At 36.5% G+C, this 20,438-nt stretch overlaps 1 long non-coding RNA gene across 1 annotated transcript; it reads left to right on the forward strand.

Annotated features, from left to right (window-relative positions):
- The first annotated feature begins 5,644 nt into the window (after positions 1–5,644).
- LOC118350785 (uncharacterized) lies at positions 5,645–12,743 on the forward strand. Its single transcript, XR_004805282.2, has 3 exons — positions 5,645–7,319; positions 8,445–8,701; positions 10,798–12,743. It is a non-coding gene; the product is annotated as an uncharacterized LOC118350785 (long non-coding RNA).
- The last annotated feature ends 7,695 nt before the right edge of the window (positions 12,744–20,438 follow it).

Genomic DNA, 20,438 nt, shown 5'->3' on the forward strand with positions numbered 1-20,438 from the left:
CCAAGAAGACCTTATAGTCAAAGAGCTGATATCTTGAAAATACAGTACACATCAATTTTATTCAAATTAGGATCTTACAGTTTTAATTGTGACTAGTAAATCTACAATTGTGATAGACCAAATTTATTTATAGTAGGACTCTTACTTGACTTGGAGCAAATATTAAAGAAATCTTATGGGTTCCTCCAAAATTCACTGGGGAAAAGGTTAGTCTTTGCTCCCCATATTCTTTGAGGTCAGAGAACATAGTTTGAAGTGTGACTTCAAAAAAATTGCCTTGCCTACTTTGCTAACTATGCAAACTTTTCAAAAAATAGCAGCTGTCGTTAAAAATGACACACACACACACAAACTCCTACTCTATGCCAGGTGTTTTTCACTGGCACACTGAGGTGTTTATCTTACTCTCTTAGCTCAGGCTGCCATAACAAAGTACCATAGACTGATTAGTTGGAACAACTGAAATGTATTTTCTCATGCTCTGGAGACTGGAGATTGGATTGCCATCATTGCTGGGTTTGGGGGAGAGTTCTCTTCTTGGCTTGTAGACGGCTGCCATGTTGTTGGCATCCTTGTATGTACACGGTGAGAAAGAGAAAGTTCTCTAATGTCTCTCCTGTAGGGGCACTAGTTCCATCATTAGAGCCTCACCCTCATGACCTCATCTAACCCTAATTATCTCCCAAAGTCTCCATTTCCAAATACCACCACATCAGGGGCTAGGGTTTCAAATATGAATTTTGTATGGATACAAATATTCAGTCTATAACGCTTAGTCTTCATGAGACCCTTCAAAGTTAAAATGTTACTGAAGAAAATGGGCACGAAGTTGGGATTTTATATATTTGTATCATTTGTTTGCTTAGCCATAACCTAGATTTTATCAGGATCTGATGTGAACAGGCCCTAGAATGCAAATTTACTCCGAGCATACTCTCAAGCTTGATAAATTTGTTAAACTAGAGTGTTAATTTAATATTTTAACATGAAAACATCACTGACAAGCAGATAACGGTTGACTTGACAGATTAGTAAAAATTGTCCTGGTATGAGAAGTGAAATAGGTCGAAAGTACCAATGAATGAATTCCCTATATTTTTCACATAGTGAAGCATCATTAATTATCTGTCAGGTTTTCTGCTAGAATTATGGAAGAAATGAGAAAATTATGCTTGAAGGGTGGACTTGTATACATGGATGAGCAATAACCTACAGAAAATTCACTAACTGAAGCTTGATGAAGTTCCTGGAGTTTTCCCAGTTCACAACTGGAGTTCATCTGATGGGACACTGCCAATGTTGTGATCAGTTTCCGTGTGATCACATTGCATGTTCATGGAAAATGCATTTTCAATCAGGATACCTGGATTGATTGATTGATTGATTGATTGATTGATGGGATCACATCCTGAGTCAAGACAAACCCTCAAATGCTGAGCCACCCAGGTGTTCCAGGATACCTGGATTTAAATCCTGGTGCGACCATACCCAACCCTGAAGCAAGTTATTTGGTTACATGGAGCCATCATTTTCTTGTAATAGAATATTTCTCAGGGTTGTCATGATAATTCAACAAAATCAAAATTAAAAAAAAAAAAAGAGCTAAAATGTGTTTAATGCTTCCTGTTCTAGACCAAGTGCTTACCATCTAACACACACAAGGTCCTCAGTTGTTTCCTTGGTGCACAAATACTCCCTTCACTGCACTTGCTGTGCCTTCCTGTAGGTGGAGTATATTTCCCTCTTCTGCCAATTTTGCTTGGCTAACAGGATGTGAGAGGGTGTGATTTATATAACGTCCAAGCAAACCCTTGAAATGAACTTTTGCACTTTAGTTCTGTCTCCTCCAATTTCTGCCCTTTGCCATGAGAAAAGTGGGTCTCAGCAGCCACCCTTTAGCCTGAGACTTGAAATAAGAAGACACGTGAGGTCTAGCATTGCCTGGATGAGCCATAGCCAGCTCAAGCTCTCATATAATATGTTCAAATAATAAACATTTACTGCTATAAGACCATGATGGTTTGAGGTTGTTTTCTGCTACAGTGATACCTAGAAACCAATTGTTGCCATGGCAATTCCTAAAATATGTGCTCTTGGCTTTAAGGCCAGGTAGTGGACGGCAAGGAAATACTTCCAAATATCAGTTTGTTTATTGTTATTCCATGGGATGCCACACTATTTACACAGCATTCTTTTTAATTATACTTTAATTTCTGAAAGGTGAGTTGTTGCTATTCAAATGGTAAATTATTTTTAATTTTATTTTATAACTGGTTATTGGTAGTATAATGAAATACTATTTTTATAAATGTATAGTACTTGTATCATTTTGTATTATTTGCTAATTATCTTTCATTAATGTAAATGTTTTTATATTACAAGTAGACAATACTTTACCTCTTCACCTCTAATCCTTATGAGTCATTTAATTTTCTGGCCAGCTCTGTTAAACAGTAGTGGTGAGAAATGGGCATCATTATCTTACTTCAGACCTTAAAGTAAATGTATTTAAATGTATACATTTGTTAAAACGTATTTATAGATTTCTTTTAGATAACTTTTATGAGCAGAAGAACATCCTTATGTAGTTTTCTAATTTTTAAGCATTTTTATCAGTCTTGTTTTGGTCAATAAAATGAAATTATTATTGTAATAAAAGTATTTTTAAAGGAAATTAGACTGATATGAATATAAATAATGCTGGGTGAGAGAAGAACTGCAGTGGGAGTCAATGAGTCACTGACGATTTCAATCTGAAGCGCTGAAACAAAGGAGTCTCCCAGTCTCTCAAGCTCACCAGAAAATTCTAGCGATTGCTAAGTCTAGAGGTTTGGGTCTTGGTCTGTAGTAGCCAAGTAGGAACTCGTGAAGAAATCTGTGAAGTTATGGTATTTGGTTGTCACAACCTCTCTGGAATGAAAACCTCTTCTCCAGTTCACTTTCCAAGTGTTGTGCAAGATCTTCTTGGCAAAATCTGGCCTCGAACTACATGCGGAGGGGGATTCTGGAAAATGAAGTGCCTGGTATCTGCAACACAGAATCGACCTTAGAAGACAGTATAGTTAAGGCAAAGTTGACAGCAGAAAAACTAACAGAATGGCAAACAGATATAGATAGAGGTGGATAGATAGATGATTGATAGATAAATAGTACATATTGAGATGACCGTGTAGAGTGTTTTCACTCATTCTGTGTGGCGAACCACCTTGGTATATCTTTCTGATGTGGAACTTCTCTAGAATGATCTCTGTTTGGTCATGATGCATTATTTTAAAATACCCTCATGATCCAATTGGCTGACAAAATTCTAACCCAAACTATTAAGTATGTGTGCCACACATACAGACTCTGTAAGACATCTCAGAGGATCTATTCCACTAAGAAGGGGATGAATTTAGGAGAAAGTTATGGGATATGGGAAGTGAGGACAAGTAGAAGACCTAATAATTATCACTGTGGGAGTGAACAATGATGAAATAATTAGCAAGGACACTAAACTGTTTAGCCATGGAAATTTTCATTCAAAATTCAAGACAACTTTCAATATTAATATTTGCTTATTTAATAAAATGCTCTTTATTACTTATCAAGCACTAGCTGACTTAGAAATGTTAATTTGTTTTATTTTTATGACAATGTTTTGAGGTAAGTAATACTTTTATCCCTATTTTACAGATGAGAAAAATGGAACATAGAGAATGAATTGATATTCCTGAAGTGACAAATCTATTAACTGCAGAGCTGAGGGTTATACCCAGGCAGTTAGTTCCATACAGTGCTTTTATTAACTACTGCTCTACTATTTCAGTGTCAAAGTTCGGTGGAGGAAGAATGGAGAGACTAGACGGAGTACAGATTTGCAGAAGTTCTTGCTTTTTTCTAGAGGAAAACATGCCTCCTAGGAGTAGAGGCATCATATTTTTGCTCTTTTGATCAGATGCTTATATTCACGACATGATTGAACTTGACCACCTCACGGCTGCTGAACTGACAAATATATTTCTGACCACCCACGTGCATTACTTTCCAATCATTATGATTCCAAATTTGCAGCTGGTTCCAATCAGTGGGCCCATCACGGGCTATGTGATCACCCTTGGTTTATTGAACCCTAGTAAATGAGAGAGGCTCATGAATATGACCACATCTGATGGAAACCAACCTTTTTTGAACTGGAGGGCAGATCTCAAAGGATGGGACATTGTGATTTTGGTGCCAATCTCAGAACGTTTTACAGAAATGGCCAAACCCTGGTTGTTTTTGTAACCCCACCTGGATTCTAAAATCTTTGAAACTAGAACTGGTCCTGTTCGTCTCCCCTTCTTGCCGCAGGTCTTAGCGTAGCACCTGCCAAGGGGTAAAGGAACAAGAATGGTGACCAGTAGTATTGGATTTCAAAAGTTCAAAAAATCTTCAAAAGAAGGATGATAAGAACTTTTTATTTTCCAGTTAAGTTATATAAAAGGGAATAACTCACCCTGGGAAGAGAGGTTTGTATTAAGTATCGCTCTGCAGCAGAATTTTCTGGTTCATGAAATATGCAGTTACCAGAGCTCAGGCCCACAAGTTTTGGTTCAGGATGTGTGGGTGAGACTCCATTTCCAAGGGATTCTGACATATGTGCTTCACAAACTTCACTTGGGAACTTCTGTCATCTAATAAATGTCACTGTGCTTTTAGTTATTACTGGATGGGGGGGGGGGTGTTCTCTTTTCCCCAGATCCCCTAGAGGCCTGCAAATCATTTCCTTCTGCCCCAGGATAAAGAGTCACTTACTTGTCAGAACGTCTTCCATAGAATATCTAGTGATGTACTGATATTTATTTAAATTCACCCACATATTTATTCTTTTGGTTGCTCTTTATTCTTTCTTGCAGTTATTTCTCCCCGGTATCTTGTGAATTTGTTTCTCCTCACTCTCTTTTTCCCTTGGTTATTGTCCAATTTTTGCCTTTTTCAATACCTTCTTTCTTTTCTTTTTATGAATGTTAGACATTGTGTTTGAAAAATTATAGACTTACTTTGAGACTCTATATGATATTATTGTTCCTCCAGAGAAGATTTGCTTTTTTGTCAGCCAGTGAAAGTGGAGACAGACGAATTTAATGTAATACGGGGTTGATCTGTTTTAAATATAAGCTTCAGTCTTTTTAAGTGTTTGTCAGTTCCATTCCACTCTTACTCTTGCAAATTAATTTTTTTTTTTTTTTGTGATGTCTCTGAAAGCCTGGAGTGGTTACTAGTGCTCTGCTTCCTTGACCCCAGTTAGGCAAGATTGCCAAAAGCTTTATTCAGCTTCTAATATCTTTTATAGAATAAAAAAATTCTGTGGGTTTCCCTTCTCTCTGGAACCTTGGCCCCTGATGTCTTAACTGCCTTCGTAGTTTCTGGCGTGGAAATGTGTGCTTTGTTTTATATTGCAAAGCTGATGGTGGGGGAATTTTTCTGTGCAATCCTTTGAGGTTTAAGATGAAAATAGCTTCCTATAAAGAAATTTATTTATTTTTTCTCCCAGTTGTCTGGAAGTGCCACTATCCTAGATTCATTTATTTAGAATTCTTGATTGAGGGTTTTTTTTTTTTTCTGTCACACATGAGGCCTGAAAGCTCAACATGAGGAATGGCTTCAAATTTTCGTGTAATATTTTTTTTCCCCTTGCCTAGCATGGTAATTGTTACTAGCTAGTTTTTCTTACTGTCTCTTTCTGCAAAGTGAGTTTATTTCTCATTAGTTGTGAATATTGAAATTCCCTTTTTAAGGATGGAATACCCATTAGTCTCTCTACCATATGCAGAGCCTACTCTCTATCTCTGATTGCTGTCAAAATGAAAATTTGTCATCTTGAGCTTCAGAAAATACCTTCGGGATGACACTTGGCTTATGCACTTGCTTCCTCATAGAAGTCTGCTTTCCCTCTGTAGTTTTGATTGGTTTTGGTGCCATGTTTGTGTGCTTGTTTGCTTCCGTATGTATCTTACTTTCTTGCTAGATACCAATACTTTTAAAATCATAATTCTGAAAATATTTGTTTGTAGAATTTCAAATTGCTTTTCCGTGGAAGGCAAGAAATAGAAGTATACTATTGTTCTTCAAGCAAAAGCTTGCTTTAGTATAAGGAGAAAATTCAAGGAAATGTTATCTTTCTAGAAATGGTATGATTGTGGAGCATCTTTTCGTGGAAGGATATATGCTTTCCACACAACATCCTGGGAGTGCTCTTTATCTCCTTCCCTGAGGCAATTTTAAGTCAACATTTTTCTTTTACTAATAATGTTTTTCTTATTTTTAATAGGACTTCTCTTAATTGACCTGTCATTCCATAACACACACATCCCAAACACGGCATAATTTATTAAAGAATTAGCGAGACAGGCACATTAATGACATTAGATGATTCTAGAGGCAGAGGCAAATTCTCAAGACAAGGGGGAATGAAGTGAGGAAGGAGGGACAAGTAGGTGGGAGTCCTAATTCTCAAGTCACCATTGGGAGAATTATGCAGTTAATGTGCCAGTCTTATAAATAAATTTTCTGAAAGCAAACTGTAGGGTTCAGGGAGTGTAGGGTGATCCTGGGACCATGTAGATGGAAACATTGTGAGGCCCTAAGAGGATAAATAGCTGAGATTTATTGATAACCCTCATACTTAATTAAGTCAATCAAAAAAAAAAAAGTCAATCAATGTGAGAAGAACATCTCAGAACTAGTCTAGTCAGAAGCTGTTGCTGTGCTCAACTTTTCCACTTTGCTTCATGACATAAAAATAGAAAAACAAAAAGACCGAATGAACAGTGTGGAAAATGATTCTAGGTATTCATCAGAGAGAGGGAGAGAGAGAGAGAGAGAGAGAGAGAGAGAAAGAGGTTGTTTGTTGCCCTAGTGCTGAACAAGATTTAGGGGTAATAACAATGGGTGGAATCTTAACTCAGGTACTGTGAGGTCTTCACTAAGTCAGGTCTGTACTTTAGGATCTGTTGCTTGTTTCACCACACACTTGGTTTCCAATTTCAGATCACTTAGAAATCGGTTCAGCAGGGGCGCCAGGCAGCTCAGTTAGTTAAGTGTCTGATTTTGGCTCCGATCATGATCTCAGGGTCTTGGGATCTGGCTCCAGACTGCTTTTCCCTCTTGCTCTGCCCTTCACCCTCTTGCACTCTTCCTCTCTCTCTATTTCTCTGTCTCCCAAATAAATAACTAAAATCTTTTTTTTTTTTTTAGGTAAAAGGTTCAGCAGGATATATGGAATAAAATGCTAACAGAGGCTGAACAAAATACAGTTTTTTGTTTTTTATCTCAGACAACTGGACTTTTGAAAGTTGGTAATTGGGGCGAGAATGCTAGCATCACATCCCCACTAGTGTCCCAGACTTACTCTTGTTCTCATGGTTGCAAGGTATCTCTTTTTCCAATTCCTCTGACATCACGACTGTTTTTCAGAAGGAAGGAAGAAAGGCAAGAGTTGGCTAAGCCTGTGCCCATTTTACAAAGTATTTCTAGAAGCCCACGCAATGGTTTCCACATATTGTTAGCCAGGACTGTGCCAATAGCTACTTCTATCTACAAAGGAAAATGAGAAATGTGGGGTTTTAAGTGTTCAGATTACCTTCTGAAGGAAAACGCTATTTGTTGATAGGGAATAAAGGGAGATCAGATACTAAGTAATCAATCAAACACGGTGGTCTGTGTGGTATACACTTCACTACCTAGTAGGGGCAATATAGTATCCTATATGAGAATTACTTGACCAAATATTTATGATTCTCCTACAAGGCATATTGTCAGAATAACGTTTCTCTACCTCCTTGAAAATTTGCATGGCCGTGTTTTTTGTTTTAGCCAACAGCACTGACAAAAGTGATATATGTCATTTCTTGGGTAAACTAAGAACAGATGTGCATTTGCTACCCTGGTAAAAAACTAGGAATGTTCCAGACAATAGCTGCTACACCAGCCTGGGGCTGTGATAGGCATGGAGCACGTAGCTTGTGTATGGCATCCAGGCACAGAGATTCAGGGGTACTCTTTACTACCCCATTACCTAGACTACCATGACTGTTGTCTTCTAGCACTAGATTCTAGAGGGCATCTGGTCATTTTTATTTCTTTATCATTTATCATTTTCTTTATCATTTATCATTTTTTATGTCTCTTTTACTTTTCCCTTCCCCCTGCCTCCTGCACCTCCACCACCTTCCCCTACCACCCCCACCACCCCAAGCATCTCTTTCCAAGTGAGTAGCACTTCAAAATACTATCTAGTTCCATTGCTGACACTGAAGCTAAAAGAGCTACTTCCTCTGAGCTATGAACTAAGATAGCATAATTTACAGTAGTTCTGTGTTCCTTTCCTTGGGCCATGTTAAAGCAGTAAGCCTTGCCCAGCCAAGTGCTCTGTCCAGCATCTCATTGTCTTTTCCTTTTTTTTTTTTTTTTTTTTTTTTCAGTTTCCTTTTCAATTTGTGGACAAGAATGAAGATTGATACAAAAAGAAGTCTCTACTAGGCAATTTTGTTACACGATTAAAACTGACAGAGACTCAGCACGTAAATGATGGTTTTAATTTAAATTTCTGTGCTACCAGCCAAGAATGCAAAGGATAAATAGGAAAGTGGATGCCAGATCAAGAGATAAAAGTCCTGAAATGCTGTTGAAATGACATAAAAGTGCATATTTCTCGAAGCTTCACACGTTCTACTTAGAAGTAGGCTTAATTGGCTATATATCGCTATATTTAGATGTCAGGATTATGGTATGTTTTTAAAGTAGAGACATGTAATAGCTTTCATTGGTAAGAAAGTTTTTATGATGATTACATCTTACAGAGATGATAGAAATCATCTAAATGTGTCTTGCTTTAGAAGAAAGATATTGTGTAGTAATTAAGTCATAATGACCAGATTTGTAAGGAGTATATTAAGTGCACATTAATGGTGGAGGATCAACAAGACTTAGAAATTAGAACTGACTTTTGAAAGTTTAATTATGTTAACTCAAGGAGTGTTGTGGAATGAAGATTAGGAGTTAAAGACCCTATTCATACGGCTCTCTAAAGGTTTAGGAGTCTTTTTAGTGAGTCATAATCTTCTCTCTGTCTTAGACATTTCTCCATGGCTATGCAGGGAGGTACATTCATTTACTCAAGAGAAAATAATACCTCTAAAATCAGGGTTAATTACCCCTAGCAAAAATATGTGTAATGTATTAGAAAATCAGAAATTATACCATTTGTAGTAGGCACTTGTTATTTTTGTTTATTCTCTTATGCAAATGTCCATCTTTACTCCGTGGAGCTGCTCTCCGCCCTCCCATGTAGTTCTGGTGTGGTAGTTAGTCCCTGTGCTCAAGAGGGCAATTCACTACAAATTAAGTCCTGTTGGGTTGGATCTGCCATTTTAAAAGTACTTTTTCATCTATTTACATGAGGCATATTGGTCTTTAATATTTTTTTCAGTTTTTAAATAAGATCTATCAGATTTTGGTATTTACTTATATTGGCCTCACAAAAGGAGCTGAACATTTATTCCTCTAAGTCATCTGTGCAAGATTAGTGCTATTTCCTTTTTGGATGTTTTTTTATATAATTCACCACTGAAACCATCTGGGCCTTGAGTTTTCTTTTTTGAGGCTTTTGATAAGAAATTTAATTTCTATAATAGATACAAATCTGTTTCTTCCTGTGTTGGTTTGGTGAGTCGTATTTTTCAAAAATTGGTCCATTTTTTTCAAAGTTGTCAAATTTGCGTAAAATTGTTCATAGAATTATTTTATTAGCCTTTTATTGTCTTTGCTGGTAAACGTACCATGGCAAGACTTTTTCCAAACACTCTTTATTTTTTAGATTTTTGACCTTTTAAATATTGACATCCTCCAGTCTATATTTATTCCTTTTCTTATTTTATGAGTTTTCTGAAAGAGTCTTGTCTATGTCCATAACTTCAATAGCCCTTTATATTAATGTTATCTAGGCCTGACTGCACACTTGGCTGCTTTAAAAAGAGAAACAAAACAAACAAACAAAAAGACCAAAAAACAAAAACAAAAAACTACATTCTATGCTTCTCTCCAAACCAATTAAATCAGAATTTCTGGAGGTAAGACCCAGGTGTTGGTGTACCCAGCATCTCTCTAAGGCTCTAACAATGCAGCTGTGGTTGAGAATCACTACTTTAAATGCATAAAATCCTTCAGTCAAATTTCTGCTCAATATGTTTCTAGGCACCTAAAGTAATTTTTTTTCAACTGCCTATTGTGATGTTTGAAAACCATGAGCTCCTTGCCTTCATCTCTGAAGCTTGCTCTTCCTTCTGTGTTTTCTTTTTCTCTATAAACCAACTCAATTGAGGCAAATTTATATTAAAAACACATCATTTTTAGTTTAGAGACCAAAGAGTTTTGAAAAATACATTTGGCTATATAGCCACTACCCAAATCAAGTTATGAATTTCTGTCATCCCCCCAAAAATCCAAGTTTCTTTGCATTTATCTGTCCCATCCCCAAGTGTAGCAACCACTGATTTGATTTCTGCCCATCTATAAATGAGTTTTGTCGATTTTACAATTTCATATAACTGACATCATACAGTATGTATAGTTTTGTTTCTGGCTTCTTTCCTTTCAGTATCATATTTTTAAGATACTATCCATTGTATTATGTGTACCAACAGTCTGATCCTTTTGATACATAGGATCCATTGTATAAGGATAATCTATTTTGTTTCTCTATTTACTGGACAAAAAAAAAGCATTTTAGTTGTTTAGAGTTGTAGGCTACTATAACTTGAACTATTTATCTTGCAGCAATAATGAAATTCTTTTGAACTGTGATCTTGGATTTCTGGAAATCAGACTGTCATAGGTCTAAACAAATTACAAATCCTCGTTTCTTTTTATAAGAATAATGAAAACAAAGGCAAAGGATTGGAAAACAAGTCAACTGGTGATTGGTTGGGCCTTGGAAAGAGTCACAGAACTAGGATGGTCAAGTCAACCTTCTTTCAAGTTCCTGTTGTGTCTGCTATCCTACTGTAATAACTAGAATGCTCCCAGGCACAGAGAGCATTTTGATCCGCCTTATGAGCCAAGTCTGAGGTTGTGAGGGAGACTTGATGGTTCATCTAGCTCTTAAGCCACCAGCTGAGTGTCCAACCTGTCAAGAGTAGAGACCGTTGTTGAACCTTCTCCTTATTTCCATTCCTCAGATAATCAACCAACCATTTTGCAGCAGATTGATGACAAACAGACACCAGTGACAGTTTGTTCTCAAATAGACACTTATTCTGGATACAAATTTGGATTCCCTATTCCATTGCTTCTATCGGTATCACTGTCTGTGGAGTTACTTAATATCTTATTTGCCATTGTGGTATCCTACACAACTTTCTCAGCAAAGAACATATCTTTTACAGTAAAAGATGTAAGGAAAAGGCTAACACTCATGAGCTTCACAGGTGTCATCACATGTCCCATCCGTTAGCTTGATGAAATGGTGGAATAGCCTGGTAATGGCTCAGTTGTGTTCCTACCTGGATGACAGGTGATGCAAGGATGCTGAGCTGCCTTATAAAATTTTGATGTATATTTTGAGACAATGGCAGTGCATACGAGTTTACGAAACAAGGAGTGGAAAGAGTGTTTTTTATTATCCTACACAGTATTTTTAATTGAGAGTGATTTTGCTTCTTCCCCACTGCCCCCAAAGATGTTGGGTAATGTCTGCAGACATATTTTATTTTCATGACTCCAAGGGTGCTACTGGCATATAGAGGTAGAGGCCAGGGGTGCTGCTAACTATTCTACAATGCGCAGTGCAGCTCTTATAACAGAGAAGAATCCAATCCAAAATGTCAACAGTGTTCATACTGACAAACCCTGCCCTCCACCTAATGACATAGTCACAGAATGTGTGATTCCCATTAATGGAACTCTGGGCTCCTCCAAGTGCTCTTAGTTCCAACGGACGGAATTAATATCATCTATGGCCTCATAGCCAATTATAGATATGAGGACTATTATAGCTACACACATTTTTTTCCCTTTCTTTGTCATATATAGTCCTTAAGTTTGCATTTTCCCTCTTAATTGAGTATCTTACATAAGGAGTGTTGATGGTAGTTAATTTAATAATTTTGTCTCTAGGCTATAAAATATTCAAGATTGTAACCAGCTAAAAGAGTAAATACATAATGCAGATATGAGCACTATGTCTTTTGGGACTTCATGTTTTCATTTTGAGGGAAAAAGTGAAGTTCATCACGGTTTATGGAAGAACTGTATCATTTTATTTATTTTTTTTTTGAACTGTATCATTTTAAATGGAAGCATTATATTATTCTTTTTGTTGTTTATAAGTATAATATGGGCATAAAAATGGGAATGGATATTAAATGAAAGTCAAATGGGGTAGACTATGAAATTTTCCTGTTGGCAACATAATACAATTCCCCCTCCCTTCCATGTTTTCATCTTATATAACCAAAGTCACACTTATCTTTACAGAATTATTTTAGTTAACTTTCCCACCTCCATCCTTTTTACTCAAAACTCCTACTTCTTTCATGTCTTCATATGTTTTTGCGTGGCATTCTCTAGGATCCTCCACCTCCATATTTCAAAGTTATCAATGTATATTTTAAAACAGCCCCAAAGCCAACACACCAGTGATGTATTCTCTGAATTCTCTAATCATAAGTAATAATTTATTCTTCTATGCTCCTATGCAAATATATGCAAATATTTAATAAATATCTCTAGAAACTGAATATGTTGTAGTGTTTTGGGCTTATATTTATCTTTTATCTCTTTACATTCAGACTATGAGATTATTCCCAATGTTTAAGCAGTATCTTAAGCATGGTAAGGATACACTAAGTGAATTTAAGTATAATATGGAACCATAAATATGTGATGGATTTATATTTGAAGAATTTAAAAGTGTTTTTATTAAAACATCTCTTATGAGATATGGACGAAATAAAATATTTATTTAATATACAACTATGGAGCCTTGACACCATGGAGCAGACACCACAGAAAGTGCTTGAAATAAAAGAAAAATAAGATAAAGTCCCTGGCTTTAAACAGTTCACAGTCTAGTTAGGGGACTGACAAGTAATTACACTATAGTTCAATTATGTATGTCTTATTAAGATTTATTTAAAAAAAAACCATAAGAATGCTCCTTTTAATGCCTGGGAAAGGTAGATAAGATACCTCTTGCCAGCAAGGCAGTTGGACATTTCATCTGGTCTTGCCAGATGCATAAGTATTCAACATCAAAAAAACAAGAAGAAGGGGACTGGCTTCATGAACAACTTATGTAAAAGGGTTTTTTTTTTTTTTAAGAGAATCATACAAAAATACAATGTGTTTAGAGATGAGTTCTGTGTGGCTAGACAGAAAGCAACAAGGCAATACTAAAAGGCAAGTTGGGATCAGATAAGGAAGAGTCTATACATCATGCTAAGTTCTTCAGGCTTTCCCTTGTAGGTAATGAGAAGCCACTGAAGGTCTTTAATGAGAAAATTACAGTCATGATTTTTCAAAGCATGGACTACAATGTGAAAGGACTGGATAAAAAGTGGTGGACTATGATAATGGCCCAGATGTGATAACTAAGATGGGGAGGAGGAAATAAATCAGAGCAGTATTTAGGTGATATAATTCCACATCCCCACTCAGATATGCAAAGAGAGAATAATTAATGGAAAAGAACTTAACCTGAATGAAATATTTGCATCATCTTTTACATTAGAGTTTTATTTTCTGAACCTATTCATCTGGGACTTGAGCACTGTAGGGGACGTTGATCAGAGTGTGTTGGTGTATATCATTTGCCAGCTATTAATTTTGAAATACATTATCCATTGTCTTAAAAACATTAATGTGTAGATTCACGCTTTTGTGCTAGTACAGATCCCAGTGGGTAGGAAAAAAATTTAAAATCTAATACCTGTACATGAAAAATGACATATATTTCTGTAGAGGAGGTAAATTATTTGAATTTCAGTGCATATTTTCTGTTTGGCTTTATCACCTCTGGGAATTTTTTATTTATTATGAAAAATGAATAGAATTATGAGCACAGCTAAGAAGAATTCTTTTAAGATCCACTGGCATTTAAATTTTCAGTAGACATGGTATAACTTCCTCATAGTCAAAATATTTCAGATATGGGCACTTGATCTGTTAGGCTCTTGACTCAAATAGGTTTGATGAAAGGATTGTGTTCATATTCCCACCAATAGTGCATGAGGTTTCTGTTTACTGAATTCCTTGCCAACACTTGTTATTTCTTATCTTTTTGATAATAGTGCTCCTAATAGGTATGAAGTGATACTTCAGTGTGGTTTTGATTTGCATTTCCCTAATAATCGATTATATTGACTATTTTTCACTTACTTTTTGACCATCTGTATGTCTTTTTTTGAAAAAAAAATTATATATATCTATTGAGAGCTCCTGCCCATTTTTAAAATCAGGTTGTTGGGCTTTTTTGTTGTTGGATTGCATGAGTTCTTTATGCATTTTGAATATTAACCCCAAATTAGATAAAGGATTTACAAGTATTTTCTTTCATTCAGTAGGTCACCTTTTTATATTTTGTTGGTGGTTTCCTTTTTAGTATGGTGTAGTTCCACTTATCTATTTTTGATTTTTTTGCTTTTGGCATCAGATTCAAAAAATCCTCACCAACACCTATTTCATAGAGCTTACCACCTATGTTTTCTTCTAGGAGTTTTATGGTTTCAGGTCTTACTATCTTACACCTTACACACAAATTAACTCCAAATGAATTGAAGACTTGAATGTAGTACCTGAAACCATAAAACTTCTATGTAATTTGTTTTAGTGTTTCCAATCTCTTCTGTGGTAGACAGAGTATAAGTTGACTTTCCATGATCCCCACCTCCTAATATTTGTGATTCTATAATCCCCTCCCCTTCGGGGGTGAGTAGAACCTGAGACTTGCTTCTAACCAAGAGAATATTGTGATAGTGATGAACTAGCACTCCTGTGATATGTATTACAGAACATAAGGCTTTTTACTTGCTAGCAGACTCATGCGAAGGATTCTTCTCATTGGCTTGAGAAGAAGTGGCTATGTTGGAAACAAAACATGGCAAAGAACTATAGGCAGCCTCTAAAAACCACACCTAGCCTCTAGAGCTGAAGGCAGCCTCATTTCAGAGCATTACCATTTCATATGAGCAGTTGAGGCCTTCAGTCCTTTATTAAAATGGGGGAAAAATTCTGCCAACAACCTGAGTGAACTTGAAAAGAGATTCTTCCCCATAGAGTCTCCAGATAAGAATGCTTCCTGGTCCACAGCTTGATGATGGGACTCTAAGTAGAGGGCTCAGTTAAATTGTTTCCAGGCTCCTGATCCACAGAAACTATAAGAGGACTAATGTGTGTTACTTTAAGTCACTACATTTGTGGTAATTCATTGTATAGCAATAACAAATTCATATGTCCCCTAAACTCAATGATTAAGAATGTTTTACAGGTAACTGATGGCTGATATGCTTGCTTCTTTATATGGTGTGGTTGACATGAGTGAACATACTAAATAATTATCTGGCTGAAGGAAAAAAAGAGGGAGGAAAGACAAAGTAGAAACAGCAGAGAAAGGAGGAAAGAAGGGACATGCAGTGAAAAGTCAGATAAGGGAAAATAAGTTGATAAATCTTGGGCAACTATTCACATTTCCAAATTATAGTCTTATACTGACCTGAATCTATCTTCTGTGCTGAGCTCTAAAGCTTATGTGCCAAGTGTAGGCCTCACTCATCTGAGGGATTCTTCACCCTCCTGCACAATGTACCAGACCTAGCTTGGATTCTGAGGACATATGCACAACAAAAGCCACTTACCTACTGAGAAGTTCTGGAAGGCAAAGAGAAGAGGATAACTGTGGTTAAAGAAGGAGGACCTCACCTGTGGCTGATAGAGCTGCCTTCTTCAAGTTTATTCATTTTTCCATCAGATACTTTGTGACAAGTGGAATATTTCACACATGATTTCCTTTTAATACATACATTTCTCTGTCAAAACATCTTGATATTGTGATATTATAAAAAGTTTATAAAGTTTATAATTGGTCTTTATCCCTGGTTCCTGGCATAGCACTCCTAAATCCCTTGTTCAGGATGGAAGAAGCATTTTGTTTTGTTTTGTTTTGTTTTAATATGTGGTTTTAGTCTCTAGTTCCAACACAAGAACTTCTAAGACCTTTGGAATATCAGAAATGATGAGTGTCTTTTTATATCCTAGTGAGATGACTGGTGGCAGGGGCACCTAGATAGCTTCAGAAAGAGAGTTGGTTGTCAGAAAGACCAAGGCATGATTAGATGCTTGAATCTTTTAGTTAATCACCAATGACCAATAATTTAATCAATCATGCCTACATGAAGAAACCTCTACAGAGTCCCCTAAACTGTGAGATTTAGGGGGCTTCCAGAATGGTAAACCCACCATGTGTCAGGAGGGTGGCTTACTCAACTCCTCAAAGACAGAAGCTCCTTCTGGACCCCATTCTATTTACCTTTTCATTTGACTGTTTATCTGTATTCTTATAACATCCTTAATAATAAACTTATAAGTAAAGTGTTTTCCAGAGTTTGGTGTACAGTTATAACACATTATCAAACCCAATGAGGTTGTTATTAGGACCTCTTATTTATAGTTGATTTGTCAGAAGTATGAGTGACAACTTGGCAGTTGGGGCTGGCATCTAAAGTGGGAGCAGTCTTTGTGGGACTGAGTTCTTAACCTCTGGTATCTGCTTTAACTCTGGGTAGCATAAGAGCTGAACTAAATTATAAGGTATGCAGTTGATGCCTGCAGAGAATTAGAGAATTCTTGAGGTGGAAAACTCACACATTTTATGTCAGAAGTGTCAGTATAAAAAGGCTTATTAACATGAAAGAGTTAGTACTTCTTAAATCTATTCCTAGATTTTTCTCACCCTCCTATATACATCTCCCTAAGTAGTACTATTACATCTACTAAGTAGCTACTCTCTAAAGAAATTGTAGTTAAAACACCAACTTCTTCCCTATTCTTTTTAACTCAAAATTGTTTCTTGGTCTTGAAAAGAATAAATTTTTTTGTGTGTGTTGGACAAAGAAGAGGAAAAATAGGAGAAAGAAATTGTACACAGAAAATTCTTTTCTCTACATGTGGGCAGCACTTGGGACACAAATGTTCCATAATTGTTATAATTTTATTTTTACAACAAAAAAGATTGTTAATAATCTTTCCTAATGCAAATTTTTAGAGACTTACTGGAGATACCAAAGAGCAAAAGGTCTAGTTTTGAGCAAATATTCATAATTTTCCTCAATTTTCTTGATATTGCTATATTTTGGCGGAGGAAGATGCAGATATTTGGATGTGGATTTTCAATTTAGATAACTTCTGTGTTATTGAGTCATCTTTTGTGAATTGAAGAGAATTGGAGAGTTAGGGATGAGCAGGACATATGTGCACAAAAGTTTCAGCTGAACACTTAGGTTTCCACCCATGGCTTCAGAGAGAAAGTATAGACTTTAGTAATCAATGAATACACATATGGAATTCCAGGGTATGCGAACATCAAGATAATAAACAAATTTTCTATGTTGTCTGTAAGTGATGAATCAAAAAATTCTACTACTGAAATAAATATTGCACTATATGTTAACTAACTAGAATTTAAATAAAAACTTGAAATAAAAAAATAAGATAATAAGAAAAAATTAAAAAATGAAGATTTCTTCCTGGATATAAGAAAGTGAGTGTGATTTTGAGAATTCAAGAGATCATCACTCCTGGGGTCAGAAGCTTCACATAAAGTGGATGGTCTCTGGATACCTAGAAGCTCATGCTGGGTAAGCTGCCCTAAATTTATATCGCAAGAGGCAGATGTCTCAACCTCGTGAGGAAACAGGACAAAAGTGTCTGTGTGAGTTTCTAAAGGCATAGAAGAAACTAAATCTTGACAGAACTTACCCCCAGACTTCGGAAGAGAGGGAGGAAATTTCCATTGCCTTCACTCAATCTTCCCTTCTCTGACTCAAGAAAACATGGGTTCATTGGTAACAGCACTTCACCTGCGGACACCCTACAGATGCAATTGTCACAAAGCCCCATGGTACTTAGACCCTGGAGCCTTATGAGGGTGATGGTGAAACATCCAAACACCTCTCTCTGGAATGCTGAACTGACTAAAAAACAAACAAACAAACAAAAAAAAACCCCCAGGAGACTCCTGATATGAAATAATGATTAGTGACAGCAAAGTTGCATGCACATCAAAGTTACATAATTAGAAATGTAAATAGCAATAAAATGGCTTGTCAGTCCATTATGAATGCTGAAGAAGGTGAAGATCTAGGACCTATAGGACTTACAAACATACATTTCACTAATTCAATTGAAACTAACTCTTGAGTGCTTACCGAATGCAGGCCCTGTTATGGATTCTGTGCTGGATGAATGAATGAATGAAATCGTCAAGGTGCCTGAACTTAAAACACACAATTACTTCCTAAAGTATGTTGACAGAAAATAAACAGGACAATTCACATAGTTTCCTAAGGAAAAGATAACCTTAACATATAAGTACATATGTTATATTATATAGTGAGTGGAGGTGAAGGAGGGTGAATGCTTTTACATTGGTTAGAAGAGGACAGTCATCTGTGTCTAGAGTTAGAGAATATCTGGGAGAGAAACTAGTGAATATAGACAGGAACAGGTGGCCATGTTTAAGGGAAAGAAAGAAAGCCACTATGACTGAAGTTAGGGGGCAAAGAAAAAAGTGATAAGAAACAAGATTTTTAAAAAAATGAAAAAGAATAAGAAAAAAGAAACAAGATCAGCAAAGTAGGCAGAGACCAGACATATAGAGCTTTGTAGATCAGTATAGGAAATTTGGATTTTATTGACAAATGTAACAAGAAGCTATTGGGGGCAATTAAGCAATGGAGTTATAAACTAACTTATGATTCATTGGTCTTGTTGTGGGTTTTTTTTTTAATTTTTATTTATTTATGATAGTCACAGAGAGAGAGAGAGAGGCAGAGACACAGGCAGAGGGAGAAGCAGGCTCCATGCACTGGGAGCCCGACGTGGGACTCGATCCCGAGTCTCCAGGATCGTGCCCTGGGCCAAAGGCAGGCGCCAAACCGCTGCGCCACACAGGGATCCCTTGTTGTGGGTTTTTTTGTTTTTTTGTTTTTTTTAATTTTTATTTATTTATAATAGTCACAGAGACAGAGAGAGAGAGAGAGAGAGGCAGAGACACAGGCAGAGGGAGAAGCAGGCTCCATGCACCGGGAGCCCGACGTGGGATTCGATCTGGGGTCTCCAGGATCGCGCCCTGGGCCAAAGGCAGGCGCCAAACCGCTGCGCCACCCAGGGATCCCTTGTTGTGGGTTTTAAAATATTTCTTGCTATAAAGAAAATAAATGAGGCACCTTGGTGGCTCAGTCAGTTAAGCGTTCAACTCTTGATTTCAGCTCAGGCTTAAGCCCCACATTGGGCTTCTTGCAAAATTAAATAAATAAATAAAATCTTAAAAAAATAAAAAAGAATAAACATTATTAGAAAAAGAATAGAAACTGAGAGATCATGTAAGAGGTCATCTGCAGTAGTCACACAAAGAAATAATGGTGGGATTGCTCGATAGTATACTTGAAACTACCATAATATTATATGTCAACTATACTTCAGTTAAAAAATTAAAAAGAGAGATAATGGTGGCTTGCATTAGGGTGCATTAGGTGCATTAGGGTGCATTAGGGTGACCACAGAGTAAATAAAATGAAGAAAAGAAGAACATATTTTGAAAGTAGAGCTACAGGAACTTGTTTATACTTTGGATGTCAGCTTTGAAGGAAAGAAAAGAAAAATAAAATATCTACAGACTGTATTTAAAGCCTAGTGAGAAAATTTAGGCCAAAAAATGATGCAAGGTCTAGGACTGAGCCTTTTAACTCACCAACATTGTGCATTTAAGCTGAGGAGAAACCAGCAAAGACATTAGTAAATATGATGTCTACAATGATGATGTCTACAATGATGGTTTTCACAATTTGAACAGTGACAGCATTTCCTTGATGAGATGAGAAGGACAGGTCTGACATAAAAACAATCAAAACAAAACAAAAAAAAAGTCGAACTCAGAAACAGAGTAGAATGGTGGTTGCCAGAGTCCAGGGTGGGAGGTGCGGTAGCAGAAATGGTGAGATATTGGTCAAATGATACAAACTTACAGTCATAATACAGGTAAGTTCTATAGATCTAATGTACTGCATGGTAACTGTAGTTAATAATCCTGTATTGTATACTTGAATTTGCTAAAAAGACAAATCCCTTAACTATTCTTACCACACAAAAAAGTTAACTATGTTGAGGTGATGGATGTTAATTAACTAAGTTAATGAACTTGGTTG

The sequence above is a fragment of the Canis lupus genome, chromosome 15 (assembly GCF_003254725.2).
Source record: "Canis lupus dingo isolate Sandy chromosome 15, ASM325472v2, whole genome shotgun sequence".
NCBI lineage: Eukaryota > Metazoa > Chordata > Mammalia > Carnivora > Canidae > Canis > Canis lupus.